We start from the raw sequence: 12,297 nt of genomic DNA on the forward strand, positions 1-12,297 counted from the left end.
GGATCGATTTTGATATTTTCCGAATGCATCACGATTTTCTCTCAAATCGAGCTTAGTTTTAACAGCAGATGGCGCTCTAGGCTAGTTTTTAACCACACACTCAAATGCTCATGAAGAAGAGTGCTGGAGAGTCATGTAAGTGGTTAAATATACTTGCACCTCGGCTTAGAGTGCTTTTATGATGCGAGATTAATGTAAACACAGCCCACTGTGAAAACCCTTGTAATTCGCTTCAACCTTTACGAACTTTTTGAATGATTATTTTAGGTTTAAATGGTGTGCGTAGAGGAATTAGAAGCAGGCAGAGTACAGCTATTTCTGAAGCACGTAGCGCCATCTGCTGTTAAAAACTAAGCTCAGAATTGCGGAATCGATCCAGAATTATTGTGTCATGAATCGAGAATCGATGCATTGTCCCAGCCCTGATACACTCACAGCGAAGTTCCTTTTCGTTCTTCGTTTGGAGGTAAAACGAAGTTCGAAATACGTGAGCAGCGATGTTAGCACAAGCTCTGCAAATTAACACTCCAATAAAGTCATGTCACATTTATTTATATGGCATTTTATTCAATAGATTGCTTAAAAGCAAGCAATTTCATTTTCTACCATAAAGCGGCTATCCAGTGTGTTCATGTTATCACCCACGGAGATCTTACCTCGATGGACTCAACAGATGAAATGAGTCAGAAGAGTTTCGCGTGAAAGGCGGCGGAGCCTCAGCGCACACCTCGTATTACGTTATCATCACGGACCAATGGTAGTACGGAGGTGTTTTGCAGCTGGAGCAAACTTTTTGGCTTTGGCAAGCCTTTTTGTACTCCCAAAACAAACACAAAACAAACTTCGTTTTAGCCTGAAGTTGGAAATGATGTCACATCAGTTCGTTCTTCGATTTCATTTGAAGTATATCGAGGCCTTCAGTGCAATTATCAAATCACAAAGGCTGCCAATTAAATGAATTAAAATATATGCGCTGCATGTTTCAGAGTAAAGCGTGACACAGTGTTCCATCAAAATAAAAGTTTGGTGGTTTAACGTTTGAAAATGAAGAAATTAACTAGGGCTGTCAAACGATTAATCGTGATTAATACAAAATAAAAGTTTGAGTTTGCATAATATATGTGTGAGTAATGTGAATAAATAATATGTATATATAAATACACACAAATTAATGTATATATTTAAGAGAAATATGTTATTTATGTACAAAAAAAATTATTTATAATATAAATTATATAAAAATATAATACATATACTTGTAAATATTTCTCAAATACATGGATGTGTTTGTATTTATACATATTAATTACACACAGTACACCCACATATATTAGGCAAACTCAAACTTTTATTTTGTATGCGATTAATCGTGATTAATCGTTTGACAGCCCTAAAATTAACATCCATAAATTTCTTATTTAGTAATGTTTATTTAGTAATAATAAAAATAATAAATATTTATAAACCATATATTTATACCAATATCATAATTATTATATATCTATACTGATATTCACAAAACTCTGGCCAAATTGTGCAGCCCTACAAACAAGAACAGCAAATCGTGAATGTGTTTAATTTTTTCCCCATATCATGCAGCCCTACTACTGAGCATGTGCTTCTTTAAGGTCCTGATCTCATAAAGATAAGATCCAGACGAGATCTATCTCAACATCAGTGCGGGAAGGAATTTCATTGAGCTGCCGTGATGACTGCTAGTGCACGGTATGTCAGCGCATGACAGCTTGAGTTAACATTTAAATTCTGCTCGCCGGTTCAATGACAGCTTGCGGGCTTGCTGGCCAAGTTCACGCCAGCGACTCGAGTCCTGCATACAAACGTGGCAGCCGTGAGCGTAACTACCAAGATCCCTGGAAATAAAAGCAGGTTTATCTTCCACAGTTCATGGGACATTCCTGATCTACAGGATTTTCAACTGATTAACTTCTACATAATGCTTTGTAGAGAATATGAATGTTTTGTAATTTAAGTAATGGTTAAACAATGATTTTCTTTCATTATTGTGAAGGATTTTACGATTATGTTCAGCCATTAGCTGCTAGTCCCCCTTTCTGATTTCTTCAAACAAAAAGCACTTTAAGCAACCAAACAGCACTGAGGTCTGAACGAGGATGAAAAAACGCAGCACCCGACATGTTTTGACATCTCATGAACACAAACGCAGTCATCTGTCACGGCGCTAGATAGCTCTGACAAACACATCCGCTTGTCTACTAGCTAAATATTCCTGCAGTTAGCAGGTGGCAGGTGTTCATTTCACATCTTGATTGGTTCACGGGCAGCATCATCACATGACCATGAGATGTGTTAGTCTAGTGATTATCAGGTTTTGTACACATTTTTACCAATAAATGTCCATGACTATTTGAGGTAAATATTCATGATCTAATGTTCCATGAAAGTCTATGTACACATGTAAAATAAGAATAAAATTAGGCCTATATGTTCAAATTTATCATGGCATATCTTAAATAAAATTAATGACTATTTTGTTTGCTAGGTATTTGTTTTAATAACAAGTACATGCTGTGAATGTGCCAGATGTTACTCCACGCAGAGAACATAATGTCACACGACTGAATGCTAAGTATTGTCATTTGTTTAACCAACATTATCAATTAAACTCAGGGCCTGAATGAGGATCATTTTGGCATTTTTTTCCATTACAATTCTCTCACCTCTTATGTTTTCTCACTCACAGATGAATCCTTAAAATTAAAGCCACAAAACTTTCAGTCAAGAGCAGTGAGTGATATTTTGTTTGATTAACATTAATAACACAGACAGCATCAGGTTTATTATGCTGCTGTCACTTTAAGAGCGAATGCACTGATCCAATATACTGATACACATTTTCTTTCTCAACTGCTTATGCTCATACGGTCATTTTAGGCATAACCAACTTTGTTTACAAGGATACTCACTAAGACAGGCATTTTGGCATAATGTTTGTGTGTAATTGGCCGTTTAAGCTCAATAAGCCACGAAAAAGATCTCAGTTTGGTACTCACAAGCAGTTTGTGAAGCGGCTTTATGTGTGCGTGTTTTGTATGTGACTGAGTGCACCAGAGTACCGATTATTTACATTTGTTTGAATGTTTAAATTAACAAGACTCAAAGATGTGCAAATGATAAACTTTTGTTACAATGTAACAGTGGCCTGATTAGGCAAGTGATAATTCTGTTAACTGTCCTGAAATGTGACAGACGCAATGTGAAACATTTGTCATGGCTGGTTAAGACGAAAACTCAGATTAACATGGGAAAAGATACCTTTAATCACACGTCGTGTCTGGTTAGGACACGGTGTAACCTACATGCTATTGAATAGCCTAAATGTTTGTGGGAATTTCCCGCATTATAAGCGTGAAACTTGCGGGAATGAGTAAAGCTATGAGCTATGCTCGCAATCCCACACCGGAGCTGATTAAACAATTCCAAAACGTTTCCAGGCCTGAGAATTGGCATTTTAAAATTCCATGACTTTTCCAGGTTCCTGACCGTACAAACCCTGGATTATATACGGTGAGTAGGGCCAACAGTGATGGGATTCGGGAATAATTCAGAAAGATGTTGCTCTACCAGCCTTTCAGCTGCACTTCTGCAAGATGTAAACACAAATTTCATCTATAAATAAATTGTCAAAAGAGATTAACACCATCAGTTGCTTGAAGAGCGAAAACATAACGGTGTAATTAAATAAAGACGGAGCCACTGCCTCAAATCATTCTCCTGATGTTTGAACTTCCTCGCTCTCCATGTCTCACATCCCCCACATTCACAGCACTGATTTTAGCACATTAACAGAAAAAGATCTCAGCACATCTGCCTGCGACTCCCTATCTGCAACTGACGGAGGTACAATGAAAACAAACACGCAAGGACACACAAATTAGCACCATCTGCAAATGACAAGGAGCTCTGCTTGAAGACTAAACGTTTCAGAGTACAAATTAAACACTTGTCAAGTGCCAAATGAGCATAAAATTTGCTTTGTCCAAAGCCGTCTAGAAGACTCCAATGTTCAATAACTAATTGCATTTAATTTATAATAATAATAATAATAACAAAAATTTATTTTTCACATGCCGATATCATCAAAATGATCAAAAGTTTGGCTATTTCAAAAAACACAGATGACAACAAAGACATGAATTATTAAAATCCAACAATAAAGCATACATCTGGTCAAACAACTCAACATTTAGAGCCCACTGAACCTCGTGAGGAGGTTTAGCAAGAACTCAAAAGTGTCAAAAGTCCATTGATGCACTGAACCTTCAACACTGCTCCAAGACAAAAACACTACAAATCTTGGGTTGTTTTTCTGCCCAAGTCTAGGGTTGAGCCTTTTGGGTCAATTTTAGTTTTTTGTTTTTTGCAGCGTTTGGGTAGTTTTTGCGTCACCCAGATCCTGAGTCAGACATAACAACCCGCCGTTTGGGTAGTTTCTGCGTCACCCAGATCCTGGGTCAGACGTAACACCCCAGTGTTTGGGTAGTTTTTGCGTCACCCAGATCCTGGGTCAGACGTAACACCCCGGCGTTTGGGTAGTTTTTGCGTCACCCAGATCCTGGGTCAGACGTAACACCCCGGCGTTTGGGCAGTTTTTGCGTCACCCAGATCCTGGGTCAGACGTAACACCCCGGCGTTTGGGCAGTTTTTGCGTCACCCAGATCCTGGGTCAGACGTAACACCCCAGCGTTTGGGTAGTTTTTGCGTCACCCAGATCCTGGGTCAGACGTAACACCCCGGCGTTTGGGTAGTTTTTGCGTCACCCAGATCCTGGGTCAGACGTAACACCCCGGCGTTTGGGCAGTTTTTGCGTCACCCAGATCCTGGGTCAGACGTAACACCCCGGCGTTTGGGCAGTTTTTGCGTCACCCAGATCCTGGGTCAGACGTAACACCCCGGCGTTTGGGTAGTTTTTGCGTCACCCAGATCCTGGTCAGACGTAACACCCCGGCGTTTGGGCAGTTTTTGCGTCACCCAGATCCTGGGTCAGACGTAACACCCCGGCGTTTGGGCAGTTTTTGCGTCACCCAGATCCTGGGTCAAACGTAACACCCCGGCGTTTGGGTAGTTTTTGCGTCACCCAGATCCTGGGTCAAGACGTAACACCCCGGCGTTTGGGTAGTTTTTGCATCACCCAGATCCTGGGTCAAGACGTAACACCCCAGCGTTTGGGTAGTTTTTGCGTCACCCAGATCCTGGAGTCAGACGTAACACCCCAGCGTTTGGGTAGTTTTTGCGTCACCCAGATCCTGGGTCAGACGTAACACCCCAGCGTTTGGGTAGTTTTTGCGTCACCCAGATCCTGGGTCAGACGTAACACCCCAGCGTTTGGGTAGTTTTTGTGTCACCAAGATCCTGGGTCGGACGTAACAACCCAGCGTTTGGGTAGTTTTTGTGTCACCCAGATCCTGGGTCAGACGTAACACCCCAGCGTTTGGGTAGTTTTTGCGTCACTCAGATCCTGGGTCAGACGTAACAACCCAGCGTTGGGTAGTTTTTGCGTCACCCAGATCCTGGGTCAGATGAAATAAAATAGTTCCCCCGCCGAACGCGAGTCATCTCCAGCACAAGATCCAGCTGCATTACAGTGGAAACGGGACAACAGAGACTGATCGTTTACACTTTAATTACTTCGAAATGTTTCATTTTTACTTGTAATATTTGTAAAACTAGCTTAAATGTAGGCAATATGTATTAAACACGATATAAAATATGCTATACTATAAAATATGATTGAAAATAAAGGAACTATCATGCAAACCAGTGGTTGTGTGGAGTATTTAAAAAAAAAAGTTTAGAGGATTTAGGTTAATCCGTAAACATTAATTCACCTATGAAATTAAAAATAAAAAAATAAAAAATAGTTAGTAATAAGCTATACTAAAAATGATTCAGTTTATTTGAGTTAAATAAACAACCCAATTTGCTTGGTAAAATTAACCCAACATGAGTTCTGTCCTATATTTACCCAAGTTATTGGGTTGTTTTTAACCCAGTGTACTTTTAGAGTGAAGAAAACTCATTTAAAAACCTTTAAGTGGAACAATAAAATGCTAACAGACAAAGAAAACTCTCAACTGTTGCTAAAAATATAAAACTCCATGCAACTTCCATCATTTATGATGTAATTTTCCAAGTAAAAGTCAATGAATAATGTCCAGCGTGACCACAGATAGCCAGATCTGGACTGTGGAACTGGAATAAAAAAAAACTCATCACTAGAAATGAAAATGAAAACTACATCGGCCCCCAACAGCGAGCTGAAGATGAGGCCATAACTCACTGCGGTTCAAGACAGTTACATGGCTTTTATGAGGGGTGTAAAATCCTGAATGGCATCCCGCTCTAGAGTGTATGTAAGGACTTGTACCGCACCCGTCATTCAAAACACTCCTGGATCCGATGAGCAAACCGTTCATCTTTCACTCTGCTAGAATCCACTTGGGTTCCTGCCAAATGGCAGCATGATAACAAAATGTCAGAGAGAGAGAGAGAGAGAGAGAGAGAGTGACTTTGCAGACGTTGTCCTGAGCACACCTCACCGCACTCGGCGCAGGAACAGAAATCCCCAGCAAGCCATTTATCTCCAGGAGGCTTTGTTGTGGATCAGGACAACTCCGACCGCAACTGCACCTGATGCCAAAAAGACTTCTGCTGGATACTGAACATGAATCAATCCGTACTGAATGCAAGTTATCCTTCAAACCACAGAATGGCTGATCAGTGAAGGGATTTAGTCCAAAAATTCATTTAAAAAAATTGGGTTAAATCACTGTGACAGAGGCGTAGTGCTTTGAAAAATGGCAACAAGAGCAATACAATAAGACACCATTATTACATATTATATTAATAGTCATAAAAAACTATTTTCCTAATGGCAATAATTTCAAAATGACCAAATGAGTTTCTGGCCAAGAGCCAAGTGACATAATTAAGTTCACAAACGATGCACGCTAACACCAACCGTCAAGTACAAAATAAAAATCCAGTGTAAATCTTGAATAAAGCTCAGATTTCAGGTGCTTTTCAGGACTTATCCGCACAAAGCCAGAAGCAATCCAGGGAAACTAGGTAACATAACCTCCAGAGTCAAACAATAGTTTCGGTCACCAAAACGGGGAACTACCATAAAAATAACTAATGCACACAACACAGATCAGAGCACCACCACATTGACTGGAGCTTGAGCGCAATTCAAAACGAAACCCATAAACCCTAAAAACGTGCCGTGAAGTCAGGTACTTTCCGAAAGTATTTATTTCTGGAACTGCACTCTCACTTCCAGAACTGTATGAGGTTTTCGAAAGTGTCTGCAGTTGAAATGCATCCATCTACTCAAACATTCGCACTTCCAGTTTGTTAATACTGTTGTCATTGCATTTTCTGCACATGCATTGATTTAAACATTTGACAATTAAATTCAAATACTTTATTTTAAAACAATCCTCGATTGCAATTTAGCGTGTCGATTAACCGGCAAAAGTGGCGCATTCCACGGACAAGAATCAATTAAACACATTATTAGACCATTTATAAGGTTGCACAATATATTAAACCATAATTTAGCGTAGTGCAATTTTGAAATCAAAGTCTGCGATTCAATTAAATAAATGTATGTGCTGCGTATAGAGTTAACTCAGTCTCTGCATGTGCTGCTTGATTGGGTTTCTAATAACGTGCATTTGGGAAATGCATATAAATTCTGATGCGCTTTGTGTTTCATAGCGAAGTGTTGCACTGTTATCATTTACACGTGTGTACGTTTTCATTATAATAAGTAAATGTACATAAGTTGAATATTAACATGTAATTTAACAGTAGCTGCATTTCCATCACCTTTTAAATTGCGCAAAATGAAATTGCGAATTGAAAACGCAAAAAAAAAAAAAACGTTTTTACTCTCACATAATGTGTTTTTTCAGGCAATTCGAAAAAGAAATATATTTCGCAAAACTGCAATGGAGACAATTTTTTTGTATTTACAGGTCACCTGGCTTACGTAAAAGTCACATGATCAGAAACAACTCATACTGCGCTGCTCCCCAAGTATAAGGGCGTTCTTTGCTTGGATAACATGCCTACGTCTCCTTCGATTAAAAATAATAAACATACCAACATCCGTCGCCAAGACTTTTGGAATGACTTATCGCGAAAGAAAAAAAATTACGTTTTAGTCGCATAACATTGGTTGATGGAAAGTTGTCATTTCGCAATCTTTTTTTTTGTAACGACATTAAATATCGCAAAAGTTTTGCGCAAATCTGTAATGGAAACCATATAATTAATACTTTATTTGAAACTATTATTATTGCCTGATTGTAATTAGGGCTGTTTAATGATTAAATCACGATTAATCACATCCAGAATAAAAGTTTGTGTTTACATAATGTGTGTGTACTGCGGTGTATATTTATTTTGTATAAACATACACATGCATGCATATATTTAAGAAAATATAAAACATAAAAATCAATAAATAATTTAAATTATATACAAATATAAATCTATAGGCTGCATGTAAATATTTCTTAAATAAAAACGTGTATGTGTATATAAATACTAAATAAATATGCATAGTACACACACATGTAAACACAAACTTTTGTTTTGGATGCGATTAATCGCGATTATTCGTTAAACAGCCCTCATTGTAATTATTATATATGTATTTTAAGTCATATTGTTCTATAAAAGGGTTATGTCTATTTTTATTACCACCCAAAAAATGATCAGATTACTCGATTAATCATCAAAAATAATCGACCGATTACTTGATTGCCAAAATAGTTGTTAATAACAGCCCTAACTGAAAGATGATTAATACTTAAGTTTGTGATATACTATAAATATAAAAGTTTGTAAAAGTGTCATAATTTCGTTAGATGATCTATATGTTACGATATGTTGTACTTTAACACACCTGGAATGCTATATCAACCAATCAGCATCAGAACTGCAACTATACATTAAGAATATTTACAGTCTTGGAGCCGCAGCAGAACATCAGACCGTCTTTGGCAGCACAGTGTGATATTTTGGCAGAAATTGTTGTTTTGAACTTAATGGAAACAGACGCTGCCAAATGTCAAGAGACAGTAATTTGCGTGAATTGAACTTGATGATGTTACATTAGTCGTAATGACTCCAAAGTCTTTGAACCTGCGTCAACCCGCGGAAAAGCACCTCGGTCCACTCCATCGACGCCAAGAGTGCTGGCAGACCTTGAATTATTAATGCAAAGTGTAAATTTTCAAGGCTTTTGTGTGTGTGTGTGTGTGTGTGTGTGTGTGTGAGCACAGTTGAATCTCTGATCATTAAAGGAGCAAATGTCAACGCTGGCTCACTTTGAGGAAGAGAACGGCTTTTTCCGCGAAGATTTTGTGCAGTTTCAGAGCAGGAATGAGGAAAGACGCTCGAGGGATGATTCTGCCCTTCAGCAAACTAAACAGGGACACAATAATTACTGCAGTAGGAAGACAAACTGACAGCGAAACAAATCAAGCTGCCGTTTTTCCTGATAAATGACCCTTGTGCTACCAAACTGCTTTATAAATGCACTGCTGAAACCTGAACGTTTTCAATCTGTATCTGTGTGTGTGTGTGTGTGTGTGTTCTCAGTTCACCCAACAAAGACAATTCTGACATCATTTACTCAAACAAAACATGCATACATTTTATGAGAAAATGTACCAGTTGCTTTTTTCCCCAAGAGTGCAACAGTAAAAATCTTATTTCTCCATTTTTTTTCAGATAACTTATAAAGTGTTAAAGATTCCTGAAAATTCCTGGTGAAAAACTACATTACCCATGATTCTACAAAGAAATAGTTCCAATTCCCAAGGAATGCAGAAACTGATTAAATGCATACTTTTAATTCAATGTTAGTGACTTTAGATAAGAGTCTGGCGAGTGTATAAACATAATGCAATGTCTTCTAAAGTCATATGATAAATTTGGATCTGTTCCTCATCAAAAGCAATCATATGACTTAAGACTTCTTGCACAAGTTGTATAGACTACTGATGGTTTTTTTGGTCCTTTTGGAGTCTGAAAGCCCAAATATTCATCTTTTTGTGTTCAATAGCAGTCATTGGGTTTGTATGTAACAATACAAGGTTGAGTAAAGGAAGAATTATCATGATATTTTCTTTGCTACCATTAAATTGCATTGAATATCAACCACCTCCTCTCTAGGCCATCATAATACATGGTCAAAGGAATGGTAATACCATGGTAAATGTCCAAAAGCATGGTAATACCATCATAATACATGCCCAAAGGAGTGGTAATACCATGGTAAATGTACAAAAGCATGGTAATACCATCATAATACATGCCCAAAGGAGTGGTAATACCATGGTAAATGTACAAAAGCATGGTAATACCATCATAATACATGCCCAAAGGAGTGGTAATACCATGGTAAATGTCCAAAGACTTGGTAATACCACAATACTATCATAGTACGTCAAAAAACATGGTAATACCACAATGTCCCAAGGAATGGTAATACCATGGTAAATGTCCAAAGACTTGGTAATACCGCAATACTATCAGGGTACAGGTCCAAAGGAACGGTAATATCATGGTAAATGTCCAAAAGCATGGTAATACCATCATAATACATGCCCAAAGGAATGGTAATACCATGGTAAATGTCCAAAAGCATGGTAATACCATCATAATACATGCCCAAAGGAATGGTAATACCATGGTAAATGTCCAAAAACATGGTAATACCACAATACTATCATGGTACATGTCTAAAAACATGGTAATACCACAATACAATCATAGTACGTGTATAAAAGAATGTAATACCATGGTAAATGTCCAAAGAATTGGTAATACCACAATACTATCATAGTAGTACATGTCCAAATATATGGTTATACCATGGTAAATGTCCAAAAACATGGTAATACCACAATACCAATCATAGTATGTGTATAAAAGAATATAATACCATGGTAAATGTCCAAAGACTTGGTAATACCACAATACTATCATAGTAGTACATGTCCAAAAACATGGTAATACCACGGTAAATGTCCAAAAACATGGTAATACCACAATACTATCATAGTACATGTCAAAAAAACATGGTAATACCACAATGTCCAAAGGAATGATAATACCATGATAAATGTCCAAAAGCATGGTAATACCATCATAATACATGCCCAAAGGAGTGGTAATACCATGGTAAATGTCCAAAAGCATGGTAATACCATCATAATACATACCCAAAGGAATGGTAATACCATGGTAAATGTCCCAAGACTTGGTAATACCACAATACTACCATGGTACATGTCTAAAAACATGGTAATAACACAATACAATCATAGTATGTGTATAAAAGAATGTAATACCAAGGTGAACATCCAAAGACTTGGTAATACCACAATACTATCTTAGCTATATGTCCAAAAACATGGTAATACCATGGTACATGTCCCAAGACTTGGTAATACCACAATTACTATCATAGTACATGTCTAAAAACATGGTAATACCACAATGTCCAAAGGAATGGTAATACCATGGTAAATGTCCAAAGACTTGGTAATACCGCAATACTATCATGGTACATGTCCAAAGGAATGGTAATATCATGGTAAATGTGCAAAAGCATGGTAATACCATCATAATACATGCCCAAAGGAATGGTAATACCGTGGTAAATGTCCAAAAGCATGGTAATACCATCATAATACATGTCCAAAGGAGTGGTAATACCATGGTAAATGTCCAAAAGCATGGTAATACCATCATAATACATGCCCAAAGGAATGGTAATACCATGGTAAATGTCCCAAGACTTGGTAATACCACAATTACTATCATAGTACATGTCTAAAAACATGGTAATACCAAAATACAATCATAGTACGTTTCTAAAAGAATGTAATACCATGGTAAATGTACAAAGACTTGGTAATACCACAATACTATCATAGCTACATGTCCAAAAACATGGTAATACCATGGCAGTTTTCAATAAGTGATGTCCTACCATGACATTACAATGCTTAATAATGTCTATATGCATGCATTATGGCACTTAAGATTTTCGAAGGTACTTCAAGAATACCATAATATGCTGATGTGATGTTACTTTGTGAGGAATACAGTGAGTGTGTATGAATCTTGTGTCTTTCTATTCAACACACACGCTGTTTAGCCGCTTTAGCTTTTGTGAGCACGAGTTCACACACACACACACACACACACACACACATACACACACTCGACCAA

The 12,297-nt window shown here is 37.7% G+C and overlaps 1 protein-coding gene across 2 annotated transcripts in view; it reads right to left on the minus strand.

The window, feature by feature from the left end:
• znf609a (zinc finger protein 609a) overlaps positions 1 to 12,297 on the minus strand; it is a 91,798-nt gene that overhangs the window by 78,497 nt on the left and 1,004 nt on the right. The gene's annotated exons all lie outside the window — the stretch shown is intronic.

The sequence above is a fragment of the Megalobrama amblycephala genome, linkage group LG15, assembly GCF_018812025.1.
Source record: "Megalobrama amblycephala isolate DHTTF-2021 linkage group LG15, ASM1881202v1, whole genome shotgun sequence".
Lineage (NCBI taxonomy): Eukaryota > Metazoa > Chordata > Actinopteri > Cypriniformes > Xenocyprididae > Megalobrama > Megalobrama amblycephala.